Source organism: Cupressus sempervirens, chromosome 4, assembly GCF_028749045.1.
Source record: "Cupressus sempervirens isolate cs-2001-9-10 chromosome 4, ASM2874904v1, whole genome shotgun sequence".
Taxonomy (NCBI): Eukaryota; Viridiplantae; Streptophyta; class Pinopsida; order Cupressales; family Cupressaceae; genus Cupressus; species Cupressus sempervirens.
In genome coordinates this window covers 841974022-841997602 of record NC_143121.1, presented here as the reverse complement: position 1 = coordinate 841997602, position 23581 = coordinate 841974022, and the positions used below count along the sequence as shown (strand labels likewise).

The 23581-nt window shown below is 36.1% G+C and overlaps 1 protein-coding gene across 6 annotated transcripts in view; it reads right to left on the bottom strand.

Moving 5' to 3' along the window:
- The window catches only part of LOC149564020 (CBL-interacting protein kinase 23-like), a 155089-nt gene that overhangs the window by 78067 nt on the left and 53441 nt on the right, over positions 1-23581 (bottom strand). The gene's annotated exons all lie outside the window — the stretch shown is intronic.

The following is a 23581-nucleotide window of genomic DNA, read 5'->3' as shown; positions in this document are numbered from 1 at the left end:
ATTCAAAACCATTGCCGATCATCTAGTGACCATTAGAGATTTCATCAACATCTAAATAACTAACTCATTTTACATGATCATGAAAATATCTCATTATCAGTTGATACAACATACACAATTCAACTAACTCACTTCACATGATTAGGAAAGAAATAAATTGATACAACGCCTATATTTAACTAACTCACTTCACATGATTAGGAAGAAATAAATTGATGCAACGTCTATAATTAACTAGCTCACTTCACATGATCAGGAAGAAATAAATTGATGCAACGACTATAATTAACTAACTCACTTCACATGAAAATAATTCATTAAACCAACAGCTATGTTCAATTTAAAATTTAGGGCAAAAATTTGGGATGTAACATACCCTCCCCCTTAGAATTTTTCATCGTCCTCGATGAAAATAATAGCTAATTTAAGTAGTACTCAGTCAGTTCTATGGAAAGAAAAGAAATATTTAGTTATCAATCTCAGAGAAAAGATAGGGATATCTTTGAAAAATATCATGATAGTCCTCCTAGGTGGCATTATCTTCAGCATACTGGTCCCACTGGACCTTGCACCGCGTTACTTCCTGATTTCGTAAGAGTAGCTTATGTACCTAGAGTATTCTAAGCAGTCTTACCTCTAGCTCTCCTGGTTCTTGCACCTGCAATAATTTCCAATCAATCATATGTTCATGGTGGGTAGTATACTTTTAAAGATATGAAACATAGAAGACGTCATGCATCCTGGCAAGGGCTAGTGGTAAAGCAATCCTGTAAGCCACTGGGTTTACAACTTCTAGAACTTCAAAGGGTCCTACATATCTTAGGGCTAACTTAGCATTCTTGCCAAACTTGATAGTACTTTTCTGAGGTTTAACCCTTAATAACACCTTGTCCCCTACTGAGAATTCTCTAGGTGTTCTTTTGGCATCAACATAACTCTTCTGTCTATCATTTGCTTCCTTTAACCTCTGACGAATCTGGAGTACCCGTTCCCCCATCTCCTTAAGCATTTCAGGCCCGACAATGATTCTATCTTCCAATCGATTCCAACTCACTGGAGTTCTGCACTTCTGACCATACAAAGCCTCAAAGGGAGTCATTCTAATGGTGGACTGATAAGAGTTATTATATGCAAATTCTACCAAGGGTAAGTATGTTTCCCATTGGTACTATCGGTCCATACAGTATAGCCTTAGGAGATCTTCTAATACTTGATTTACTCGTTCTGTCGGACGATCTGTCTCAGGATGATAGGTTGTACTAATATTCAATTTGGTGCCCAAAGCTGTAAATAATGTTTGCTAGAATCTAGAAGTTATCCTAGCATCCCTATCTGAAATAATTTTCTCCAGAATTCCATGCAACCTGAAAATCTCTTTTATGAACTTATGGGCAATCTCGGGTGCTGCATCAGATAAATTCCCTGGTATGAAATGAGCAACTTTAGTCAATCTATCAACCATGACCAAAATAGTGTTGTGTCGACTCCAGTTCATAGGTAACCCTTGTACAAAATCCATGGATATTACTTGCCACTTCCACTCGGGTACTTCGTTTGGGTGTAACAGACCTGTTGGGTACCGATGTTCTGCCTTTACTCTCTAGCATTCGAAACACCCTGCTACAAACTCTATTATCTCCCTTTTCATCCCTTTCCAGAAATATAAAGGTTTTATATCAGATGACATTTTCATTACTCCCGGATGTCCTGAATATGGGGCTGAGTGAAATTCTCCTAAAATCTATCTTCGGAGTTCATGGTCGTTGGGCACATAGATTCTGCGGTGGTATCTTAATAATCCATCCTCCTCTAGGCTAAACTCTGAATACTTAGGATCTTGCGGATCTCTGATAAGAGCCAAGTTGATTTCTATATAAAACTCATCATGCTCCAGGTGTCGTAAAATTTGGTACCTCAACCTGAAGTTTACAGTAGTTATCGCCGAAATGTGTCTTCTCCGGCTAAGGGCATCTGCCACCTTGTTTTCCTTACCTTTTATATAGCTTATATCGAACTCATAATCTCCTAAGAATTCCAGCCACCTTCTTTGAATCCAATATGTCTAAGCCTTCTATGTCATACTTCATTAGAATTTGTTACTTCATCACTTAGGGCTTTCTTTTGAATGTTGCATAGTTTATATAGGGTCCCATCTCTAGTCCCTATGGTTATAGCATTCTTGAGATTAGTGTTTTTAGGCTAGTACAATACTTTGTCTTCAATGAAGGTCACTTGAAACCCTTCATCATCAAGTCCAGAGATCGATACTAGATTTCTTTTTTTGCTCGGTACGAAAAGAACATCGTTAGATTTTAGTGTAACCTAAGTTCTTAGTTGTATAGAACAGGTCCCAATTCCTTTTACTGGATAGGTGGAGTTGTTTCCAATGGTGACTCCTTCAATGAGATAATTTTCAAAAGTTTCAAACTTATCTCTGAATCATGTTATATGTCGGGAAGCACCACTATCTATTATGCACGCATTTTCGTTGGATTTGATCTCACTTGATAGGGCAGAGTAGAATAACAAATTTTCATCATTTTTTGTTTCGGCTAAGGAAGCTAGGATTTTTTCTCTTTCTGAACAATTTTTGAAGGTATGTCCAAATTTCTCACACTTATAACATTGAACTTTGGAGAAGTCATTTCTTTTGTAATTATTATTTTTGTTAGATCCCAAATTTTGACCTAATTTTAAATTTGCTCATAGCCATTAGATTGAACGGATTTTTCTTTCATAATCATGTGAAGTAAGTAGTTATTATTACCTGTTGTATTAATTGTTTAATGAAGATGGTTGTTATCCATTATTTGTCATGAGATGTTTAGCAGTTGCTTGATTTTAGAATTATGCTTAATAACTAAATTCTTTTAAATGTTAACATGAAAATTATTATGCGACTTGTTATTATCGTGGAAATGTTGCACGAGTGATTGTAGGAGAAGATGAAGGAAGGAAACATTGCTAAACGGGATAAATGGAATGGGATACTATCTTAGTCTAATCATCAGAATTGGCAGGTATGACTTTAAATTGCCTTGGTAAGGACCTAAAGATTTGAACTTCATGATACAACAGAAGGACCCGCATGAGCTATTAAATAAAAAATTTAAAACATAAAATAATTTAATCAAAATATAATACATACCTCAAAAGATTTTGAATGATCTTTCACCATATTATTTTAATATATACCTATGTATGTACACATAGATATAAATATAAAGTGATACCATAATATTATTTTCTTTATAATATAATGATGCCACCTCACAAATATATCTACGTATATGTAGATAGATATAAACCATAATATGTTCGACTTTTAACATTCAAATCTTCTTCCATCCTTTTATTCTTTTCTTGCTTATAATTGATTGAACACTTGGCATATTTATTTGGCGTCCAAGAGCCGAGACATTCTTTTATGTTATGGCTTCTTGGAAGCCAAAGAGTCCTTTACCCTTTTATATATTTCATAAGGTCGGAAGAGACGGAGATATACAAAAAAATCACATACCCGACTTCCCTTTATTATTCCCGTTTTCCTTGTTCATTTTCAGCTACCATCTACAACCCGATACTTTGCAAATACCATTCAAATTTATGCAAGTATCATTCAAAACTTCTGCATTATTTTAGCAGTGCCATTCATGTTACAATGTGTCTTATATTAATCTTTCCTTGCTGAAGTCGTGATTGTTTTTACACATTGTAGTTACGCCTTGGAAGAAAATCGAAGAAGAGCTGATACATAGCCGTCTAGCAAGACTCCAAAGATTTCCAAAATTATATCAGGTTATGTGGTCCATCAACCTCCAATATTGCTATGAAATTTATTATCAGCTACTACTGTACACCAAACTCCTTAGTAGTAGGCAGTTGTTGTATAATCATCATGCTTAAGTATCAACAATTGACCCTCTTAAGGAGTTGTTATCAAATTTGTAGTAAAGTATCCATTACATAGAATCATGTTTTATAGATGACATTGATAATCAAAACCAAATGATATTTTTTACAAGTCTTAAAAAACATATTTCTTCAAATCACAGAATGTGAAAAGCTGAAAACATATAATATTCATGATATAGTTGAGAATTTAAAGACAGAGGCGAATTGCTCTGAAATTCCGAGCACCTAGGACTCACCGGCTATATAGCCATGGAAAAGGTGAAGAGGTGAGATGGAATCTGCAATGACATGGAAGTGAAATCAGATATGATACAATAAATCTAAATAATTTTACCTAATAGCTCATGCTTGTCCATATTGTTGTTCCCCTGTTGTCAAGTCGAGCAGTGGTGATCGGGTCATTGAACCCATCAGAAAAACTTTGGCCAAGGTCGTTTAAAGGCATGTTTGTCATCTAAGATCACTTGATGTCAATGGTGTCAATTATTCAGACATGTTTGTCCATAATTGTACGGACATTCTAAACACCAGAATGCTCAAGTGGTTGGACTAAAAGTATCCCAACCCCAATCCCAGGGTAGGGAGGGTCTTTCTAATTCAATAGATTGTGTGGGGATAAGTATGGTCCGAGGTTGGGAGGTTAAGCCTAAGTCAATGCTTCTCCTCTTACTGAAAGTCGAGCCTTGCACAACCAATTAAAGACTCACCAGATATTTCTTGTATGTTCTTTTCATATTAAGCATTTATTTTACTTGTATGTAGAGAAAGAGAGTTAATCATTATTCCAGTTATTATAGATCATTGATAAAATGATTTTAGTTAATCATTATTATAGTTATTACAGTAGATCATTGATACAGTTATTTCAGTTAATTGTTATTTTAGTTGATCATTGATACTGTTATTTCAGTTAATCATTATTTTAGTTATTTCAGTTGATCACTGATACAATTATTTTCAGTTAATCCTTATTATAGTTATTACAATTGATCATTGATATAGTTATGTCAGTTGAACATGGTTATTTCAATTAATCGTTGGTAGTTAAAAGCAGTTAATGTCCCATGAAAAGGAATTCAGTTATTTGTTCAATGATTTGTTGGGAAAAACTCTTTATAGATTGTCTTTATTTTGTTATGAAAAACCGTTTGTTACAATTTCCTTTCCTTTTATCATATTTCTTTTCATTGAATTTCTTCTTCTTCTCTTTGTTGTTAGAGACTGAGAAAAGAGCTTGATTTTCTTGATTTGAAATGATTCCTCTAGAAATTAGTCTTGATTCTTCTAATATGCAATCATTACTCATTTGATCAAAAGCTGGTATTGATGGTATGCTAACAACCTAGATCGATGCTTTGCAAGATATACGTAATCCTCTAATTGCTAGTACGGATAGTTCTTGGTCTTCTATTTTCCTTCCAATAGATATTGATAATTCTTTATTTCAGAAATTTTTCCAAAGTAGGATGATATTTGACTCTCCTTTATTCATTCTTATATTCACTAATTGATTTTTTAATGTAATCGATCTACTTGAGTTGTTGATTTCAAATGATTCCTTGATTGTCTTGAATACTATAAGAATTTGGTATAGCTCTGATACCATGTAAGAATATGCCTAAGGCAATAGTTCAACACCAAGATCAAGAAGCTCAGTAGATAACACAAGAGAGACAAATGATGATCAATGAGAATGGATATTAAATGATTGGATAATTGGATGAATATATCATAGAAGGTGCCTGTATATAAGGGCAGCCCATATGTCTAGAAGTCACACAAGAGATAAGGATTACAACTCAACACATGTCCACCAAAGGTGGATTATCCTCCATTGAGCACAGGAGTTTGTGCAATGATGAGAGGATAAGTTTACATAGGTGTATCTCATAAAGAGATGTTGTCGACACTATGTGCTCAAATAAGTTGCTAACTCCTGTGTTGTCAACAAGATAACTCATATGACTATGCATATTCCTAAGTAAACTTAAGTGTAATAATAATTAATTATTTACACTAACATCCCCCCTTAAGTGCAACTTAAGGGAATGCACTTAAGCTCAGAAAGCTAAATGCAAGATGCAATGTGGGTCCCGACTACTAGGCCATGTCAGGTACCCATGTACAAATGCGATGCTCTACATACAATGCTATGCAATGCAATGCACTCTCTCTAAAAATGAAGAAAGAGGGAAAACCTCATGGGAAAAACCTCCTCTAAAAAGAGAGATGAAGAAATACAAGATGCATGCAAGGATAGAGTAATCAAGACCCCCCAATATGACATACATCATGCATGTACAAGCATATATTCCCATAAGAAAAAATACATGATGGTATCCCCCCATATTGAATAATCTCCTGCAAGGATTTCATGAAGACAAAAAAGTATCCAATGCCTACAAACTGTATTTCTCCCTTTAGGATGAAGATACACCAAGTATAGGTGCAAGTATACTTCCCATTGTGGATAGGAAGATGGATGAAGAATCCATATGTAGTACGCTATGGATGTTGCCTCTGAAGTTTGCTCATATGTTGACAAGTCCTTGATGAATGTAGATGCCACAAGCCAATCTGGCAGATGCCCAAAAGAAGGTGGCAAACAAGGTAACATGTCCATGTATGAAAGTGAATCAAACTCCAAAGTCAAGGAATCATCCTTATAGGAAGATATGGGAAGAGAAGCAATGTAGCCTCCCCTCAATGATGAATGCACACCCATGAAAGAAGCTCCTTAATGACTGAAGAAGCTGCACCATGAAAATTGAATAATGTTCCTCCTTGTAGAAAGAAGTGGTGCCATAGGTGTAGTAGAGAATGCTCCCCCACTAATAGGAAGAATCCTCAAAAGATATGATGTCTGAGGAAACTGGAATACAATCTCCAAAGATTGATATGTCTCCTTTGAAGTAAAAGAGTCCTCCTCCAACTGCTGAAAAGAAGTGTCCACAATCATGTCAATCTCAAAAGAAAGATCAAGTGGTTGAGGGTCAGAGTGTTCCCTCGCAGCAAGTGAAGAAGAATTCTCCTCAACAAAGAGAAGATGGATGTCATCAATAATGTCTCCTACATCTTCAATGTAAGACTCCACAAACAACACTGCAATGTCTAGAAGGAAGTCATCTCATGAAGCTGAAATAGGAAGACATGGTGTTTCCTGCTGCTCTAAATTAGGAGCATCTGTGGCTACAACTGGATCAGTAGAAGCAACAGGAGTATCAGGAGGTATGATCTCAACTGGAGTTGTAAGTATCACAACTGGAGTTGCTAGAGGTAGAATGTCCTCTGGTAATGCAAGGACTCATGGACCTCCATATGCTTCCCAAAGACACATTCAAACATCATGAAGACTACTAGCCTTACTAAGAGGAGCAAAAGATTCCTTACTCATACTGTTATACATAAAGCGAAGAAGAAGAGAAAGATGTCCCCAATTAGTATTAGGTGGAAATATCTTCGAATATAGATAAGGAAACACTTCTTTATGTTCTCTTAGATGATCAGTCATCAAAGCACTCCATTTCTAATAGTTCATTTTTGTCAATTTGAATCTTAAACCAAAGTGACACTTTTGACATGACTTAATGAGATCAAATAATGTATACACCCCCAAAATGCAAAACAAATCAAAGAAACCCCTCCTAATGCATGATTTGGCACTTTATATTTAGTGCGATTACAATGGGCCACTTGCCAATTTGTGTTTACCATACTGGTAAAGAAATCAATGCATACAGACAATGGAACATAATAGCAGAATTATATTCGCATATGCCAGACATACATTATGCTTCATAAGATGAATGATAGAAGATTCCTTCTTTACAATGATCCCAAACGAGATATAAATACTACCGCCGAACCTTCCCGAAGGAGTCCGTCGGCCACAACATTATATCCGCTACAAACTATTTACCGACGACGTCGGCTACAGAAACACCGCCGACAATACAAAAACATCGACGACAATTAGCCCGTCAGCTACACAATGTTTACCGACAACATCATCACCCCCAAAAGAGAAAGTCGTCTCTGGACGACAATTACAAAATATCTTGATAGCCAATCGTGCTGCTTTCTCTGCTTCCAAGTCCTGGGTACCCTGAGCCAAGTGTTGTTGCACTGCCGCCAACTGGATGATCAGCTCCTCCCGAGCTCTCTATGCATCCACCTCGACAATCTCACGTCCAACACCTGCTCCAAGTGCCTTTGGTACACAAACACTCTATGCCTGTAGTAGCTCCATGTCTTCATCAACTAGTAGAGACTCCCACGACTGATATCCGCAACAACTGGGGGTCCAGGGGGCAACGCCCTCGGCGGGGTCGAGGGGCAGCGCCCCAGGTCCACTCTTTCTAGCAACCACTGATGCTTCCCCTTCCTTTTGGCATTATCTGTCACTCATTCTGAACAACTTGAATCTGTCGTCGTTTTTTTTTTGTTTCCTCTGCCCGTTACCCTGCGGAAGAGGCCAACAAAATTATGTCGTAACCAAGCACACCTTTCCCACGGACCTCTGACCTCCAACAAGCAGATAACCACAGGAGGAATCTTGAATCCGACCTCCGCAAATGAGAAACTCAAGCAATTCCTCCGGCAGTGAAAACGATCAAACAATCTATTCCTTCAAATTTCCTTGTTGCAAATCACATTAAATCCGGGCTTCTCCAGAAACTGAAGAGCTAACGCACCTGGAAAAAAATGCAAAGCCACGAGGCAGTCTGTAGGAAAATGTGAAAAGACTCTGCTAAGAGATGCGGACAACTCCACCGGCGCCCGATGAAGAACTCCGCAGGAAGATAACAAACAGATCACGCTACGGAAGACCTCCCACGGGACAGTCCACGGACAGCTACTTGCGGGACTGTCCACGGGACTGTCCGCGGGCATCTACCGCGGGACAGTCCGCGGACATCTGCATCTGCCCATGGGACTTTTACTATTTTTTTTTCCTTTCGAATTTTTTTTTTTTTTTTTTTTGGACAAAAATAAAATAAATAAAAATCAGCACCTCAATTTTGCCTCCAAGCGTCGCCATTCTGCAACGACGACGACAAGGGAATCATCTGATCATTTTGTGACGATGACGGCGACGGCATCTTCCTGGCACGGTAAGATCCGTTGACTACGTGAGGTATCTCTTCGTCGTGCGAGGTTGACAATTTGATCGCTCCATTATCGCTGACCTCTCGGATCTGATATAGTCCAACCCATCTAGCCTTAAACCTTTGCGGTTTGACTTCATTCTGTCCGTCGTACTTGAGTACCAACTGCCCTGGTGGAAACCTATTGAGTCCGAGAGGTTTGTCATGCCACGCCTTATGTCTGTTCTATGTCACCTCTGTCGTCCACTGTGCCTGCAGTCGTCGCGCATCTAGCTTATTTCTTTGTTGTCGGTACCCTTCAAGTAATTTTATGGTGTGATGCCTTCTTTTCTTCCTGTGCGGTCCGTTCACCATGTACCGAATGGTGGGATCTTTCTTTTTTCTAGGTTTGGACTATATGTTCTTCCCCTCAGCTTCAGGCGTAACCGCCTTTCCTTCTTCCATTGCTCTGTATTCCTTTAGACACTCATTTTCCTCTTTTTTCTCACCTTCGTCGACCCTTAGCATATTACAACTCGAAAAAAATTCGTAGTCTTCTATCTGCCAGTGGTAAAGGCCATTCACCGAGTCTAGGTCGTCATCATTTGATCCTCCTTCTAGTGTCAATACTTCGTCGTTCGATTCCATTCTCCTCTTTCCTTCATCGTCATTTCCTTCGTCGTCACTATCGCCTTCACCTTCTGAGTCTGACGATGCTGCCTCCTCACCTACCATTTGTGTGTGCAGGTCAATTATGAATCTTTTGCCTCCGCGCTCCATTGATAGGGTATTTTGTTTCCAATCATGTTTTCCTTTTGCTTGCACCAACCAAGTTCGTCCGAAAATAGCATCATATCCTTTTCTTTTCAATGGAATGTCGACAAAATCCAATAAAAATGGTTGCGTACCAATGGTTACCGGTTGCGCCCTCAAGGTTCCTAATGGTTTGATCCCATGCTGGTCCGTCGTGAGCAACTGGAATGTAGGTGGCCACAGCATCGGCTTTCCCAACTTCTTCTAAGTATCCTCCAGTAAAACATTCACGCTGGACCCTCCGTCCACAATTGTGTCTGTCAAAACATTTCCCAAAATCCCCATCTCGACGACCGTCGGATGCCGTCCGGATGTGAGTGCCAGCAGCATTGGGTCTAGTGCCGTCGTTGGACTACTGTCCCTTCATGTGTCCTTTGTTGCTTTTGGAAATGGTGTATGATTCAGAATGGCCGTCCGTAATTGGGGCATTGTGAGGAGGAGGTCACTTATCTTGACCGGTATCTCCATTTGTAAGATTTTTCGTACAATGTTTTGTTCTGCGAAGTTCCTTGCCAAGGTGCCAGTGATGTCCTTCAACTGAGATGTCCCTGCCGACAATGCCTTTCCAATTTCCGCCTACGCTTCCCCCAATTTTCTTTTTTCCTCTACCGATAGTTTTGCTTGCCTCTGCGTAATTGTCAGAACCTCCTCTTCATCCGTGCCGACGGTGATCAAGTTTACTCCAGACTTTGAGCACTTGGCATCTTCATGGTCGTCGGGTCCGCACCATCTGCATAATTTCGGTGTGTTTACCACTATACAATCCTGTGCAAAATGACCCCACAAATTACATGCTCGGCATTGAACGATCGGTCGTCCGTTTGCATCATACTGGGTTCGACTTCGGCTCCCATTATTATTGTTATTGTTTGCATTATTGTTATTTTGCCCTCTGTTATTATTCTTGTACCCTCCAAATGTGGCACCGGCAGTATTCGTGTTTCCGTCACTACCCAACGGGGAAGCCTCCTGCGTAAGAAGCACCTACAAAGATCCTCTTGTCTTCATGTTAAAGGGGCACTCCTTTGTCGAATGACCCATGATTTGACAAATGTCACAAAATTGGTTCTTTGGACACGATCCTTTAGTATGACCGTCAGTCTTACACTCCGTGCACCACAGCTCACTGCCTTTTGGCTCCTTCTGCATGTTTTTAAACTCCATCATGCAGATCATGTCCTTCTATAGGGCACGAACCTTCTTACTGTTGCCTTCATTGTCGCTGCTATCACCTCCGGCAAGCTCATCGTCATCCGAATCAGATGAGCTAGTCTTCGTCTTCTTCTTTGTCTTCAACTCACTTTCCAGGTCCAATACTCTGTTATAAGCTTCCGTGTATGACGACGGTGGCACAATTTTCATTTTCCTCCACAACTTCGAGCGTAGGCCTTCCACAAACCATCTTTTCTGAAGTCCGTCCGCTGGCTTACTTTCCATTTTATTTATCAAATCTTTTAATTTCCTAGCGTAAACGCGGACGGTTTCGTTCTTCCCCTACTTAGTATTGAAGATCTCTGCTACAATTTCATTATCATCCCGCAACAGTTTAAATTCTTCCAAAAACTCCTTTTTAATGTTATCCTAACTGTTTAGCTTTTGTGGATCTGTATCAGTGAACCAATCAATTGCTACGCCTCGTAGGGTGGCTAAAAATTGCCTCATCCAGTCGTCTTCATCAATTAGCCCATTTGCCTTCCAAATCGTTTCACATGTTTTGCAATGTTGAATGGGATCGGTCGTACCATCACCATTGAACTTCGGCAATTTCTCTTTTGGTCCCGCCATCACAATTGGTTTCTATAAACAGGCGTTGCTCGATCCTGTAACACTGGCGCTCTTTACTCCCACACCGGCGGTCTGCATTCCCACACCGACAATCTGTATTCCCACACCGGCGGACTGGTCTCCCACACCGGTGGTCTGCACTCCCACACCTGCAGACTGGTCTCCCACACCGGCGGTCTGCACTCCTACACCAGCAGACTGGTCTTCCACAACGGCAGTTTGCACTCCCACACCGACGGATTGGTCTCCCACAACGGCGGTTTGCACTGCCACACCGGCAGTCTACACTCCCACACCGGCGGACTGCTCTCCCACACCGACAGACTGCACTCCCACACTGGCAGACTGCACTCCCACACTGGCAAACTGTTCTCCCACACTAGTGGACTCAACAACTGCGAACCTTGGTGAAGAAAAAGGATCTTCTAAATTTGTCTCCCGCGGAAGTGTATCCCGGACGAAGAGGTCACTCCACACTCGTGCTCTCTCGATAGTCCAAGCCGTGCGAGTCAATGCTCTTTCGTCTGAATTCTCTTCCCTCGACGAACACAAATTCAAGAACTCCTCCCGTGTTTCTTCCACCAACTCCACCTGCTGTCAAGTCTCCTCCAACAATTCTTCGGCGCTCCGGTTTCCGTCGGCAATCTTCTGAAATCTCCGTCAACGTTCGGCTTGCTGTGCCAGAATTAAATTCTCTTGCGCAGTACAGATTCCATCTTTTCCCTTGACCTTATTCCGATCCTTGTTAAGCTGATTTGGCATTAATCTTCATTCCTCCTACCTTCCAAGTTCATAAGGCAACGGCGCCAAATGTTTACCGTACTGGTAAAGAAATCAAGGCATACAGACAATGGAACATAATAGCAGAATTATATTCGCATATGCCAGACATACATTATGCTTCATAAGATGAATGATAGAAGATTCCTTCTTTAGAACGATCCCAGACGGGATATAAATACTACCGCCGAACCTTCTCGAAGGAGTCCGTCAGCCACAACATTGTATCTGTTACAAACTATTTACCGACGACGTCGGCTACAGAAACACCGCCAACAATACAGAAACACCGACGACAATCAGCCCGTCGGCTACACAATGTTTACCGACAACAATTTGGGGCATAAGTGGACTTCTGATTTTGATGGTTACAATAACAAATATGAAGCTATATCAGACTCAACAAGATAAGACACAAAACCTCTCAAGGATCTAATTAATTACAAGTGCCAATAAGCCAAAGTGAGACCAAAATTTGAAAGTACTGTCTACTCAAAATTACTCCAAACTGATACCAGATCTGGAAAGAAGACAAAAACTCATGCACTTTCAAAAAAAATAACACCTGAATGTGTCCAAATGAGCCCGAATTAAGCCTTTAAAGTTGTAAAAATCAGGATTGGCAATTTTCAGAAAAATTCAGGAACAGAGATCTCAAACAACCTGCACCAATGTGTAGACCACGAAATTCTACCCAAAAAAAAAAAAAAAAAATTGCTCGAAAAAAGGAGTCCGTAAGAGGGAGATATAGTTGTTTCAAAATCACCTCTGTAGTTATTTTTCCTGAATCGCCGTCGTCGCACCTCCAAAAATCAAATGACTCTAGATTTTACCTCCGATGTCCGATTTTGATGAAACAAAAGTCAATTTGGGGATTTTTAGACCTTCTGAATATGATGTCAATATCTGATTTGCACTAGCAAGCTCCAATCTTGACCTGCAAAAAAATCTCTCCAATGGCTATACAATGAAACTCCTATGTCTCTGATACCATGTAAGAATTTGGTATAGCTCTGATACCATGTAAAAATTGGCCGAAGGCAATAATTCAACGCCAAGATCAAGAAGCTCAGTAGATAGCAAAAGAAGGACAAATGATGATCAAAAGAGAATGAATATCAGATAATTGGATATCAGATAATTGGATAATTGGATGAATACATCATAGAGGGTGCCTGTATATAAGGGCAACTGATATGTCTAGAAGTCACACAAGAGATAAGGATTACAACTCAGCACATGTCCACCAAAGGTGGATTATCCTCCATTGAGCACAAGAGTTTGTGCAATGATGAGAGGATAAGTTTACATAGGTGTATCTCATAAAGAGGTATTGTAGACACCATGTACTCAAATAAGTTGCTAACTCCTGTGTTGTCAACAAGACAACTCATATGACTATGCATATTCCTAAGTAAACTTAAGTAAAGTGTAATAATAATTAACTATTTACACTAACAAATACTTCAAATATTTTTTTGAGATTTGAGATGGATGGAAGAATAGGATCTTTTACTAAATCAACAATGATTTTCCTGACTTCATTATTTCTTCTTTTCCAAGTCGCCTTTTCTGCCTCATCTTCAAGTATTGAAATATCCAATTCAATGAATGATTCTAGTTCTAATTCTTCGAGAATTGTTATAATTCAAATTTTCCATGAGAAGAAATTTGCTGGTCCTTCAAGCCTATCCTCTACTCTAACATTGTTTGACATGTTGTCACTTTTGTTTCAAGAATTTAACTTTGGAAGTCCTTTACCAATTAGGCTCCAATACCATGTAAATTTGAATGATCATATATTGGTGGAGACTAACTGAACTATATAATTTTATTTGTGTAAGTTGTTAATGTTTTAGCATCAGTAGAAGTAAAACATTGATTATTTGATATATTAATCTATGTTTATATTTTTCAGATAAATTGTTATTGGTGATTCTTATATATATAATATATATTATAAATGTAATATAATATATATTATATATTATGCATTATATATCTTATATATAATATATATGATATATGTAATATAATATGTATTATATATATTATGCATTATATATTATTATATAATAATATAATAATATTATATTATATTACATATATGGTTAATATATTAATATTATATATATAAGATGAGATATGCATATAGTTATTTATAAACTAAATGGTGATTAACTATAGATACATGTCTCTTCATGTCTCTTGAAGAGACATGTCTCCTCTCATATTATACATATATGAGATCCAAATCTGCATTTGGAAATCATCAATTACAATGGCAATGAAAAGTACATTTGCAGAAACGATCTTAAGTTATTTCAACGTGGTATCAGAGCTACACTACAAATATACTAGTAGAACATAAAAGTAAAAGATGATTAATAGAAAAAGAAAGTATTCATGTTTCTTGTAGCAGCAGGAGCTAGCACGAGTGCGATAGTTGTGCCTTTCATTCCTTGCTATATTTTGTATTTTGAAGCTCTCTCTTGTCAAGGTGTGGAAGAAACAAACAAGGATGAGTATTGAAGGAAACCACATGCATGATTGAATGGTGAGGATTAAACTCCAAGAATTAAGAATTGCATCAGGTGGATTCTACAACGAAAATATTCTCTGCATGAGCTCAATGAGTAAAGTGTAAAGGGGCATTTTATATGATGGAACGAGAGTAGCGGTAAAAGTGGTGGATCCTGAGAGCCCTACTTTCAATAGCTTTGAAAATGAATTGCATATTTTAGGCAATGTGAAGCATAGAAACCTGGTATGTGTGCTTGGCTACTTCTCCAACACAGATATAAAAGCTTTCATCTTTGAACTATTGAGCATCAGCCATATGAATGTAATCCTTGTTTGGAAAACCGCATGGGTATTCATGCCCTAGACATGGAAGTACATTTATGTGACTTGGGAGCATCAGTCATTATCTCTACTCAACCAGACCAATCAAGCTACTTCAAAAAGGCTCTAGGTTAAAGATGAAAATTACCACACTGCATTACCAATCTGAATTTCAACCTTGGGAATTGGGGATCACCTACAATTGAGGCTCATTTGTGAAGTCCACCTCTCCTACGCTTGGGTTATCATTTATCAACCATGAGAAACGAGCTTTGGTTTATTTCCTGAAATTCACACTTTATTAATATGCGCACTACCATAAGCATGGACTGGAATCAACTGCTCTCTTTTTTTTTTAACTTCTATTGGTACTTCTGCAAATCAAAACTTGAAGTGCCTTGACCATAAGAGTCACGTTGTCAGGTGTTTTCAGCGCTATAAAGAAAATGAAACTAATCGCATGGGAAAGCGATCTTGAACAAATCATGGACGAAGTCAGACGAATTGAGTTCACGCTGAAATGATAGAGAAGGGTTTCTTATGTGGAAGACATGAAGTCTCTCACATGTGGAAAAGACAATGATAAGGAAGTGCATGAATCTAACCCACTATGTGTATATCAAGTGATTGAACCAACATTTGGAAAGGTGATTATCCTTCACCCTTTGTATGTACAAGGCAGCCTTAATATGGAGTACATAACAAAGGGAACACACGAGTAGTAATGTGGTCAAAGTAGCCTACGACCACCTCTTATTCGAATAGTCAACATCATACAAAGAGAGGCATAATGAATAAAAGTTATATACTCTAAGTTATATGAAATATAAACTATGGTAAAGACCTTGAACCAACACCATACAACAAGAGGTCATACCAAAAATAGAAGACAACCTTTTAAGGAAAGTAAGGTAAAGACTTCGGATACCAAGCGAATTAAGGTAAGTAATCAGGTATGCTTTAATGGTAATAATGATTTTATATTCTATGTTTAATAAAACATAAAATCATATGAGATATTATAATTGAATATATACGTGGCATTTGATTTAAAAAATTGATATAATGTTTTTCATTATGTGAGTATATTATATTTTGATTGATTATTTATATTACAAAAGGAATAGTGTGAATTTATGTAACAAATATTAAGTGAATATTAAATTATTTTTTAAATAAGAAAATGCTATTTTGAAAATATAGATTAAAGTATATACATAGTAGATTGAATATACACACATATATGTTCAAAGTATTTTATTTTTTTTATCAATATTATATTGGGATGATCTTATATTATTATGTAGAAATATATAGAAACCATCCGGTCTCACACTCAACATTGGTATATATTGAATCATAATTAATCCAGTTGATATGTTAGATGGAATACTTCTAAAAAAATCCACCTCATAATCATCCGATTAGAGTAGTCGACACATGATAAAAGAAAATGGGAGGTAAGTATAAAAGGTGTATTACTATTTTAAGTCTTCTTTATACATCATTTTTTATATAGATATGTATATAAATGCAAATTTATAAGGAGAATATCTTAATGATATTTAATAGTTTAATATTATATTTTGTCACATATAAATATGTTAAACAATATAAAGTTACTAGTATTAATGTGAAGTACTAATATTGTTATTGAAATATAAATGGAATGGGAGGAGAATATGTCATATGGGGGGGGAAAGTCATATATATAGAAATTAAGTATTGTGTTATCTCAATTCTATTATTGAGAATAAAGAGAGATGTTATAATGATTTATGTTGTTGTTAGTAATGGGCATGAGTTCAATTACTAACATGCATGTTGACATTCTGATTTATACAACCAAGAGCTATATACCTTGATCTTTTCCTCTGAGAATGTTCTTGCAGAAATAGAGGGAAATTGAGATTCAGAGGGAGAAGATAGAGAATATGATTTAGTCAATCTTAGGTGATCTCGATCATATTGATCCAGAGGGAGTAAACCATGTTGTGATAGAATCTTCAATGATCGATAAAATTGTAATAGTTAAGAGGACCATAATTCATGCAACTATGTGATCTTAATGGGTCTACCCTTTATGTACATCATATGAAAGTGGTGATTTCAAATTAAACTATCTATAAATCTCTCTTTGATTAACGAAACTTGACGTATGAGTTGAAGAGTCATTCAAGTGGCACAATCATACTCAATCAAGATATCGGCATATTGTGGATGAGGTTGTGTTAGTTTCTACTATTAAGCTTAATGAATGTTTGGAGCTTCAATGAATGAAAAAGAGCAAGTTGAGACTTAGAAAGAAGTTGTAAAATTTGTTGTGATATAAAAGTGTTCAACGATATAAGAGTAGGAATTTTACATTGAGGGGGGGAATAATAGGCAATGTTTCATTCCCATTTGAACCATCCTTAGAAAAGGAGATATTCCATGACCCTCATGCGTAGATAAGTACTTGTATCTTTTATATTTATCTATTCATTTATTTGTAATTCTATACATACTATAAGGGTTATCTGCCTTGATCTTTTCCTTTATGTCTGAGGATGTGCTTACAGAAAAAGAAAGTTGGTACTTTACACATACTATCAAAAATTGGGCAGACTAAATCTAATGATAGTAGTTGCAAAGACCCTAATGATCAAGATGGATAAAGTGTGGCTCTTGATGCAAGTATCTTTGATGATTGAGATTATGAGATTCTTCTACATTGAGAGGGAGTGTGACACTTCTTCAAAGGCAATGTTGGAGATTGGAAGATTGATACTCAGAGGGAGTCTAGAAATCCATGTGGGTGACTGCATGATGTTGATGGGCCTACTCCTACGTATATCATGAGGGAGTGATGAGTTTGTCAAGCATCCTTGGGATAAGAGATTTTTTTTAGGAAGTAACAAGAGGACCTGACATCCCAAGATTTATATTTAGAGGGAGAAATTTTGAGATGCAATCCCTTATGGATGATATCTTCTCTATGAAGAGAATTTCTAAAGGGAAATGTTAAATTGAAATATTTCAAAGGTAAAAATTGATATGTTGATTTCAATCTATATCTGATTATATAATTGTTGTTTCAGATATGTAATGAAAAGTGACAATCTTTTATTGGCATATATAAACAAAAGGTAATCATTGTAAGGTGACGATCTTACATATGATATGCCTGTTATCATGGTTCTTTGGGCCAGAATCTGCGGACACCATGATAACTAACAAAAGGTAATCTTTGTAAGGTGACGATCTTACAAATGATAGTCCTGTTATCATGGACATCTCTAGATATTGTTTTCGGACAATTAGAGATCATGGATAACAAATCTATTATGTCATCATGAACATCTCTAGACATTGCTTAAGTGCAAGTAGAGATCACGAGTGTGTTATGGGCATCTCTAGACATTGCTTAAGTGCAAGTAGAGATCATATGTGTATCATGAACATCTCTAGGCATGGACATCTCTAGACATTGCTTAAGTGCAAGTAGAGATCATGAATGTGTTATGGGCATCTCTACACATTGGTTAAGTGCAAGTAGAGATCATGAGTGTGTCATGAACATCTCTAGACATTGCTTAAGTGCAAGTAGAGATCATGAACTGCAAATTTGTCATGGACATCTCTAGACATTGCTTAAGTGCAAGTAGAGATCATAGGAAATACTTTATGTTGCTAAGAGATTTTAATACACATTGTGTTGATTACATAATGATTTTGATTCTAATCTAATGATTTTTTATTTTTCCCTTGCTAAAGAAGGAGTGTTAATGTTTTAGCATCAATAAAAGTAGAACATTGATTATTTGATATATTAATTTGTGTTTATATTTTTCAGATAAATTGTTATTGGTGATTCTTATATATATAATATATATTATATATGTAATATAATATATATTATATATTATGCATAATATATCTTATATATATAATATATATGATATATGTAATATAATATGTATTATATATATTATGCATTATATATTATTATATAATAATATAATAATATTATATTATATTACATATATGGTTAATATATTAATATTATATATATAAGATGAGATACGCATATAGTTATTTATAAACTAAATGGTGATTAACTATAGAGACATGTCTCTTCATATCTCTTGAAGAGACATGTCTCCTCCTCTCATATTATACATATATGAGATCCAAATCTGCATTTGGAAATCATCAATTACAATGGCAATGAAAAGTACACTTGCAGAAACGATTTTAAGTTATTTCAACATAAGTATCTTGAGCAATCTTCAATTTAATTCTGAATTTTATGGATAAGAACAGATTTTCCTTTCAATGTCTTTGTACTGATTAAACTCAAGTAGATATAGAATATGAAAATCTGAATTTGACTATGCAGATCTGAAGATAGTAATGCCCTGTTATTAACTATATTTCAGAATTCACAAATGCATATAATATATATGTATTGAAATATGTTTACACCCTACATAACCATACATCAGAACATAACTAATATCCTTTAAGAGGCACCGATCAAGTGCTATGATTACATAACATAAACTCAGCCTTAACTAAGGCTTGCGTCTGATCATAGCATCGGTTCATATTTAGAGTCTAATACTAGTAATGTAATTTGATCAGACCGACATTGCTTGATCGGCATTCAGGAATATATATATATATATATATATATATATATATATATAATCAGATTTTAACATATTGATTTATCATCAGATATATAAAATATATATATATAATATTTTGCTTCAATTTTCATGAAGCTAATATTCTTAACAAAACACAACTATAACAACTTGGAAACGTGTTTTCTATTAACATTTACATGCTCAACACTCATAACGGGTTTTAAAAACGAAAAATGCATATGGTTTAATAAATTAAAACACATTCAAACTCATTAGAAATCTCTGCCCAAGGGTCTCAATGCAAAACATAGGCATATACATTTAAAAACATGATTTTTGGAAGCACTTTACGTATGCTTTGAAATTATAACGTGTTTTGTGTATGCACTTGCATATTTTATTTGGTCTTTAAAACATATGTAAATACCTCCAAAATTGCCGCCTAGCTCTGTTATGAAAATCGCCACCAAGGACTCATGAATTGAAAACATTAAAAGTGGAGTTTAAGAATCAACTTGCACGTTCGCAAGTAAAGCATATGTTTATGCAATCTCAATCAAAAACCCCACAAATGTATTTAAATTTACATGTAATTTATAGTTTTAATGTAGAGATATGTAATGGGACTTAAAAAGTCCACCTTTACATGAGAAATTCATTAAAACTATGTTCAAATCTCATCCAAAACATGTGAAAATTTAAAATGGGGCTATAAATCCATCTTGGGTATAAATGACACCTTTTATGCCATGCAATTGCCAATAAAAAACCCACAGAACAAAAAAAATTAATTAAAGAACAAGGATATGCAATGAGGTAGAAAAGTACCACTTACAGAAGCTTAATTCCTTTGTAACTTTTGCCACACAAGTTGAATTGAGACCTAAGATAGCTTGAAATGAGTGGAATAATAAATTATACAATCCTAGGGCAAAAACAAAACGCAAAACCCAGAAAAACAAAGAAAAGTCTTAAAAGGTTGTCAAAAATCAAGTACCTACAATCAAAGAAGAAAAACTCATTCTACCAAGCAATAAGGTGATCAACTTGACGAAAACCTTCAAAAAGAGTACATATAAAAGCATGAAATTTAGGACAATTCAAAAATAATGAATTGCCTTATCACACATCATTCAAAGCACTGAAAACTCAAAGGATACACCTATGAATCCATGAGAAAATTGTGGAAGGTTGCCTCAATTTTGTGATGTCAAAATTGGGGACAACATATATAAAGCTCAAGACTGCCAATTAAACATCAATCTATCAATGATAATCAAAATGTTACACTCAATTTGTACTATGAGGTGTCTCCACACTTTTTAACATCAATGACAATTTTATCTAACGGTGTGTTTGTGTAAATCTTTATGAAATTGTCAAATCTAATAGCTTATTTAGCACTTTCTCTCAAGATTAAGTAGAAAGCTACTCACTTACGTATACTTTACTTTCAAAAATGGCATTTATAATGCACCTTGAACACTGGGTATTCTATTATGGTTTTTCATCTCACAAAAGCACAAGCAATTGTTCATTATTGCATTTCATCCTTATCTCATGAAGCTTGTTTTATGTCTCATGATAACTTCTTGGTTTATAAAAGGGTTTTGTAAGAGAACTTATCCCACTTTTATATTTTTCTAAAAGGCATGACGATTTATAGTTTTTCTGGATAAAAAATAAAGCACGAATGTTTTTGCTGCACACAATCTTCTATATTTGTGACACAAGTTCTGGTGATTGACTCGAAGTGGACCAATTCAAGCTTTAGGCAGCCAGAACCAAAGACATTTACTTCGCTTAGAGAAATCCTAACATACATGGTTATTATTGACAGTTTGGCAAGGGGTGTTTCACTTAGCTATTCCACTTATGACCATTTGAATCGCAGACTTCAACTACAAAATATATCACAATCTTCAAAGAAATAACCTGCAATTGTACCAATGATGACTTGAATTTTTTTTATGCACTATATCTCGCAAGTCATTTACTTATTGTTTTAATGAGTTACAGTGCTAAATTTATGGGCATCAGAAAAAGGTACAATACTCTTCATATGTTGATACTGTTAACTATGATAACTTATAAGTTTGTAACTATTTAGTTTTTTAAACCAAAAATAATTTTAGAATCTTTTTTATCAACGTCAGTCAAACTCTTGTTAAAATATTAGAAAGTTCGAAATAACAAACCACCATACACAGTAAATTTGTGCTGTAATGTCCCCTCTTTAGTTCGACATGGCATTGATCATGGATTTGCCTATTCCAGACTCTCATAGGCAAATGGTGTGGAAAGAGAGTCAATTCTGCGGATCAGATAGTCATATCTTGCTCTTGAAGAAGTGTTAAGAGGTTATATTTTATCATTATGTGATATTGGGGCCCACATGTTATAATTTTAATTTGAGTTGCACTTTTTATTTTATAAAATTACTTTATTATAAAAAGTGCATTACAATGAGAATTTATAAAGGATGTTTCTAGAAGTTCTAGCAACTTCTTAGAAAAGTGAATAAATAGAGGGCTGGGCCTCTCATTTGGACATGCTTGGATTGGAGAATTCTTCTACTTCTTCATTGTGAAGACATTTGTGGACTTTGGATCTGCAAATTATTCGATCTTTGGGAACGAATCACTCCCTTGGATTGGCGACTTTGAGGGTGTGAAATATCACCTGAATTGTTGCATAATTGGAGTTGGTATTCAGCCATCTCATTGGAGCTTATTGAGAATTCGTTGTTAGGGTTTGTTTTTGGTTGGAATAAGGATTTCAGATTTTCCCTATCGTTGGAGAAGCATTTGACAAGAGTTTGAAGACAGAATAAGTGCATTTTCAGAATTGGCAAAGCAGGGTTCGGAACCACATAATTGCTCATATCTCCTCAACCCCTTGGAGTTATTTTTTATGGTTTTACAAGGTTACTACCTAACCCTAGGCGCCCATTTTCCTTGCATTTGGGGGGTCCCAAAACCCTAATATTATTTTATTTCAGCAGCCGTACAGGTACGGCCTGGTACGGCCCTGCTAGTTTGGGCAGCAGCAGCAAATTGAGGATAGTTTGGGGGTGCGGTTGGAGGTCTTCATCAACGATCTGCAGCAAAACATGGTGTTCTTCCATAGTTCTTCAAACCAGGTTCTTGCATTCTGAAATATATGTCAATTTTTGGGTAAATTTGCTGTCATACAGTCATTGTAATAATCAGACCAGAATTGGTAATAAAATAATTTCAGAATTTATGGCATTGTAATTGAAATATAGTTCAATGGCTTTATATATATTGTAATTCTGTGATTATATTCTGAAAGTATCAAATCTGAAATTACCATATTTTGAATATTGTTACTGTTACACGCCAAGTGTTTGACAAAATTCCTAAGTTCAGTTTGAGGGTTTTTGTGGCCTTTATAGAGAGGGTCATTGCATGTGCTTTCCAAAATAATTCAATATCAACACTAAAATTCATAATTCTTGTTGAGAAAAAAAATTTTACCATAAGAAATATCGATGCCAGTGCAGATTCACTGATTGAACCAGCAAACAAAAAATTTGTTATTTTACAAAATACAAAATAGTTAAGTCCTAGACATCACCAATTCGTAATTCACATTAATAATTGAAATTGTTTGTCACCTTATAAATCTTGAAACTTCAAAGTAAAGACCAATATGATGAAACATAAATTCAATAAAATCTAACTAAATTCTCACAAAATG